Below are 6,556 nucleotides of genomic sequence, written 5' to 3'. Positions count from 1 at the left end.
GCACGCTCCAGCGGAGGCGGGAAACAAGCGCGTGGGGGAAGCAATTGCGCGCATGCGGGAGATAGCGGTAGCTCGCGCGGTAGATTTGGCGCGCCGCTTCGCGCGCGCCTATAAAATGTGGCGCTCGCCACGCGCTCCACCACACTGCCATGTGCCCATTTTTCCCGCCTCCTTGCCGCTTCCGCCGCTTTCTCGCCGCTTCCAGCTTCCCGCCACCACCCCGCCACCATGCCGCCGCGCCGCCGGGGATCTTCGGGCTACCGCGGCATACACGAGCGCCCCAACGGCTGGTACTACGCCGAGATCCGGTCCGGCGATGTCCGGCTCGGCCTCGGCACGTTCGGGACCGCGCACGAGGCAGCCGCGTGTATGACGCGGCGGCGTGGCGCCTAGAGAGGCCTCCGTTGCAGATGAACTTCCGTGACATCTACACACGCGAACAGGCGCAGGCCGTCACCCCTCCGCCTCGTCTTATCACGGACCAGGACCGTGCGAACCACCTTCGGCGGCAGCGCCGCCTCCTGATCGCCGAGGAGGACGAGCAAGCCATGATGGAGTGGCGCCGACGCCACCCGAAGGACGTCGCCGACGAGCGCGTCTACTGTGCGGAGAGGACGGTAAGGCGCTGCACGGAGCCGGCATACCGGCGTCGACGGAATGCACTGGCCATATCGCAGTGCGATATTGTTGAAGCAGGTGGGAAGTCGATCTTCACGTCAAACGATGAACGTCGGGAGGACATATGGATCGATACCTCGGACAACACCACTGAGGATGAGGATGATGATGAGGACGACTTGGAGTAGTTCTAGCTGCACCGTAGTTTATCTAGTTGCACCGTAGTTTAATTTTATGTAGTTGCACTGTAGTTCTGTTTATCTATCTATGCTATGAACTTGTTTATCTATCTATGCTATGTGATGAACTATGTAAAATATCTTTGTATCGTTTTTTTATCTATGCTATGAGAATATGTATGCACCGTAGTGTCTGTGCGACAGCGTGCTGTGCATTTTAGCGCGCCTGCTGGAGCTACGCGCGCAGCATTTTTCGCGGCTGCTGGAGCCAGCGCTGCGCGCCGCGCCAAACCAAGCGATCGGCACTCTGCAAACTGGTTTTTAGCGCGTTGTGCATTGGGCGCCTGTTGGAGATGCTATGAGGATGAAAAAAAATTCTATATGAAATCTAGTGCAATGGATTTCTCAAGAGACTTCACATAGGATTCAATCCTATGAATCAAACAATTAAATATAAAAATTACGAAGATTTTTAATCCTCCAAAGTTCTTACAAAAAAATCTCGCATCACTGTCAATTACAAAGCCCTATATGAAATTCTATACGCATTGTTTGTGGAGTACACAATTTTATACGTACTCAATTTTTTCCGTCCATGAGGTGCACAAATTTCAACAAATCAGTTGAGACAGGATTTATCTGTCGGAAGCTCCAAGCACTTGGTTATCCACATCACTGTCAATCATGTGGACAAGAAACACAGGATGCGAAATTCGTTACGTGACTAATGACTAAATCTGGCTCCTCGCCGTGCTCGGACCCCAGATCACGAATGGAGGACGCCTATGCCGTCGTCTACCTCGGCGTAGCTCTCGTGTCACTGCTCATCGTGCTCGCGGGCCGCAGGCGCTGGGGCGCGCGCCGCGATGGCGGCGACGGCCTGCGCCTGCCGCCCGGGCCGTGGCAGCTGCCGGTGATCGGGAGCCTGCACCACCTCCTCCTCACCGGGCAGCTCCCTCACCGCGCGATGCGCGACCTGGCGCGGCGCCACGGCCCGGCCATGCTGCTTCGGCTCGGCGAGGTGCCCACGCTGGTGGTGTCCTCCCGGGAGGGCGCGCGCGACGTGATGAGGACCCACGACACGGCCTTCGCGACGCGGCCCCTGAGCGCCACCATGCGCGTGCTCACCAACGGCGGCCGGGACATCATCTTCGCGCCCTACGGGGACTACTGGCGGCAGCTCCGGAAGATCTGTGGCCTTCGTCGCGGCTCGCCGCGCGGCTCAGCAGCGCCGTGCGCCGCGCTCGGGAGTGCCGCGACACCGTGTACGGCATCCTCGACGGCGTCGTCCAGGAGCACCTGGAGAGGATGGGCGGCGGCGGAGGCCACGACGAGGACCTGCTCTACGTGCTGCTGAGGATCCAGAAGGAAGGTGCGCTCCAGTTTCCGCTCGACATGGACGTCATCAAGTCCGTCATCTTCGTAAGTGTTCTCGTCCAGGTGGCTTCCGTGATTATCTTTGCAGCAGCAGGTGCTATCGTGATCATGTGACGTTTTTTGTTGACGAACTACCTATTCAAAGTGGTTGAAACGTGTACGGTTTTATCAAAATGTCCATAATAAATGTCATAAGTTTAAACTAATGTTAAATTAATCTTACTATTTTGGATTGAAGGAAGTACTGTGTAGTAATGTTTAATTTTGTTTCCCTCGATTCCAGTTGTCCTGAAAAATTCTCATATTCGGTGCTGGCAGCGAGACATCAGCTACAACGCTGGAGTGGGCCATGGCGGAGCTGGTCAAGAACCCCAGGGTCATGCAAAAGGCAACGGCGGAGTGGTACAGTGACTGAGCATGCTCTAAGAGAGCTCACTTATCTACACCTTGTCATCCGAGAGACGTTGCGATTACACACACCCCTACCGTTGTTGCTCCCGCGCGAGTGCCAGGAATCATGCCAGGTGTTGGGATACGATGTGCCACGTGGCACGCAAGTGATCGTCAATGCCTGGCGTTGGGCCGCGATGAGCGCTACTGGCCCGGCGCGCCTGAGGAGTTTCGACCAGAATGGTTTGAGGGGGAAGCGGCGTCGGACTTTGGGGGTGGCGACTTTGCGTTCCTTCCATTTGGCGCTGGCCGGCGGATGTGCCCTGGGATGGCGTTAGGCCTCGCCAACGTGGAGCTCGCACTCGCGAGCCTGCTCTTCCACTTCGACTGGGAGTGCTCAGGGCCAAGCTCGGAGCTCGACATGACTGAAGCATTCGGCCTCACCGCGGGGCTTAACAACAAGCTTCTATTGCGCCCTGTTCTCCGTGTGCTTGTTCCTAGGGTCTAGTTGATATATAAACTGTAAGAATTGGGTGCATATAGTAAAGTTGTAACTATGCTCACACCGGAGTTAAACTGCATAGCCTTCTGGTGTAGCATATAATAACTGGTACAATAAACCAATTCTTGTAAACATAGAAGCATCAGTAGAGTACATGTCATACGGAGATCGGTTGGTTTTGATAAATTCGGTTTTGACGAGCATGCCGATGTTCCTTCTATCCTTCTTTGAGGTACCGGTAGGGGTATGGAAAAGACTTGACTTTTATAGATCCCGATTCTTTTGGCAAAGTGATGAGGCCAAGAAGAAGTACAGGTTGGCTAGATGGGATATTATTTGCAGACCAAAAGACTAGGGCGGGTTAGGAATCGAAAGTTTAGAGGTCAAAAATAGATGTCTGCTTAGCAAGTGACTATACAGAATATCTACTGAGACCAAGGCTATGTGGATACAAATCTTGCAGAATAAATACTTACACTCTAAGAGTTTGGCCCAAGTCACCGTTAGGTCAACGGACTCACCCTTCTGGAAGGGATTAATGAGGACGAAAGCAACTTTCTTCCAATAGTGAAATTCCTAGTTGGTAATGGTAATACTACTAGATTTTGAGAGGATACATGGCTTGGGGAGACGTTTTTGGCTTTGCAATATCCATCCTTATATAATATTATGCAACGTAAGGAAGATTATGTTGCCACAGTATTAAACTCGATACTGCTTAATACCCAATTTAGGAGATCCCTAGTAGGGGAACGTTAGAATGCTTGGTTGCACCTGGTTCATAGGTTGATGGAAGTTCACCTATCTGATCAGGCGGATACAATTCGCTGGAAGTTAACCACGAACGGAATCTTCTCAGCGAAATCCATGTATTCAGACCTAAGTGATTCCGGGCCATTGTCGAGGTCATTGCACATTTGGAAGATTAAAATTCCGCTTCATATTAAAATATTCATGTGGTTTGTCCATAAAGAGGTTATTCTAACCAAAGATAACTTTGCAAAAAGGGATTGGGTTGGTAACTCTAGGTGTTGTTTTTTATTAAAATGAAACGATTAAACACCTCTTTCTCGAATGTCCTCTTGCACAATTATTATGGCGATCAATTCATATAGCCTTTAACATTTAACCTTCAAGGAGCATACACACGTTGTTTGGGACGTGGCTTAATGGAGTGGGCGTACATTTAGCTAAACATATTCGAATAGCAGTATGTGTATTATTTTTTGGATATATGAAACACTAGAAATGATATGATTTTTAATGGGGCACAATTCAACAATATTTTGCAGGTTATCTACAGAGTTACAACTTGGATCCATATATGATCCGTACTCAGTCATGCGGACTTTCAGGGAGCCTCTGGTTATTGGGTGCAACCGTTGGGAGACGGTAGCATGGGCTACCTTCAGTTGGTTTGACTGGCGAGTTAATAATAGGCTAGGTGGGTAGGCATCGTAGCTTATTATTCTATCGCCGGGTGTGGCGCTTTTCAGATTTATTTGCTTTTGACTACTGCTCAGTTTATGAGCTTCTTTGGACCTTATGACCTTTATTTAATAATATGGCTGCATGCATCGATTGATGCAGAGGCTGGAGGTATTCCTCCTTTTCAAGAAAAAGAGTAGACACCATCGCCAACAGAGATTGGAACCACATATCTTCCTTGCTGCATGGGAGGCACTGTCTCGGCTCTTAGTGTGGAGCCCAATTTGTCTCGATTGATATTCTCTCTCACGTGTATAATGGCATGCTCATAAGCAATCTTTATCTTTACCTAATCTTTACCTCTTTACCTACTAATAAACCAGCGATCGCTTCAGGTCGTACGTCGTTTGCGTTTTTTAAAAAAGTCCTTCCGTTTCTGAGAATTTGACCCGCAGTCCTATTTCTAAGTGGGTAACGTTTCGCTTTTTGCAAAGAAAAAAAAAGACCCAAACACACACGGGCTCGGGCTCGCACTCGCCTCCTCTCCCTGTCGCCCAGAAGTCTTCGCCGCCGCCGCCACCACCCACGCCGACCGCTTCCGGCGAGCTCCGGCACCGCGCAACATGTACCCGAGCTCCCCACAGTCCGCGCCTCCCTCCCCTCCGGCTATATTCTCCGCTCCCGGCATCTATCGCCCGCTCGCAGCCCCGCCCCCATGGCTAGGGTTTCGAGCAGGGCTTCGCCGGTGCATCTCCCGCTCGCCGTCTTCTCCCACCATGCCGGCCTCCCTTCTCTAGGCACCCTCCCACCGTTCTGCACCCTCGCACTGGGCATTCCTTTCTCTCCCCCTCACGGCTCCTCCCGTCGCCGAACTGGAGCACCAGCCGCTCCTCCTCCACCTCCCCGATTTGGGGCAGCAACGCCACGAGCTAACACCCCTGCGTGGGCTTGCTCAATCTGGGGCAAACGCACCAGTTCCGGCATGGCGAGAGGAGGAAGGTGAGACGGGAGGCCAAGGCAACGGCGAGATCCACGTCGAGCTGCCATTGCCATGGCCATGACCTGATCCACGAAGAGGTTAAATGGGGTCGGCTGCTCCCTAAAGGACGACGAAGCTCTCCAAGGGTGGGCCTTCTCTTTTCCTCGAGAATGATGTACCTGTGGCATGATTGCTCTTCATGTGTACGTGCTTGCTGTATTTACCTGCATCTGATGGTTCTTCCAATGTGCGTGTTTGAGAAATACACCTGCAGGTAATGGTTCTTCATGCTATGTGCCTGGCTCTTGTGTTGCTTCCAGGGCATAGAACTTCCTGCAATGATTCCTTGTGTGCTTTTTTTCTGAGTTCTTTAGCTTCTTTTGGTGGATTAGCTACTGTATAAAATAAAACAAGCAAGCAGTTCATATGGGTTCATTAGCTGATGCATGTGTTGTGTATAAATGAATAATTGAGATGGGTGTGATTTATTCATGGGATGTAGTCTGATTTCTAAGAAAAGGGTTTATTGGTTGAGAATAATGGAATTTGAGATGTACTGCTATGTGTTTGCTCTCCATCTTGGACCTTCTAAGCTGCACCTGGTAAAGTGTTGATAGGTTTGATGCTCAATCTGGGGCAAACGCGCCAGTTCCGGCATGGCGAGAGGAGGAAGGTGAGACGGGAGGCCAAGGCAACGGCGAGATCCACGTCGAGCTGCCATTGCCATGGCCATGACCTGATCCACGAAGAGGTTAAATGGGGTCGGCTGCTCCCTAAAGGACGACGAAGCTCTCCAAGGGTGGGCCTTCTCTTTTCCCCGAGAATGATGTACCTGTGGCATGATTGCTCTTCATGTGTACGTGCTTGCTGTATTTACCTGCATCTGATGGTTCTTCCAATGTGCGTGTTTGAGAAATACACCTGCAGGTAATGGTTCTTCATGCTATGTGCCTGGTTCTTGTGTTGCTTCCAGGGCATAGAACTTCCTGCAATGATTCCTTGTGTGCTTTTTTTCTGAGTTCTTTAGCTTCTTTTGGTGGATTAGCTACTGTATAAAATAAAACAAGCAAGCAGTTCATATGG

At 51.1% G+C, this 6,556-nt stretch overlaps 1 pseudogene; it reads left to right on the top strand.

The window, feature by feature from the left end:
* Positions 1-1,359: 1,359 nt before the first annotated feature.
* Positions 1,360-3,221, top strand: LOC119349522 (annotated as a pseudogene).
* Positions 3,222-6,556: the final 3,335 nt, after the last annotated feature.

Source organism: Triticum dicoccoides, chromosome 1B (assembly GCF_002162155.2).
Source record: "Triticum dicoccoides isolate Atlit2015 ecotype Zavitan chromosome 1B, WEW_v2.0, whole genome shotgun sequence".
In the NCBI taxonomy this organism is placed as follows: Eukaryota; Viridiplantae; Streptophyta; class Magnoliopsida; order Poales; family Poaceae; genus Triticum; species Triticum dicoccoides.
This window is presented reverse-complemented; position numbering and strand designations above follow the sequence as displayed.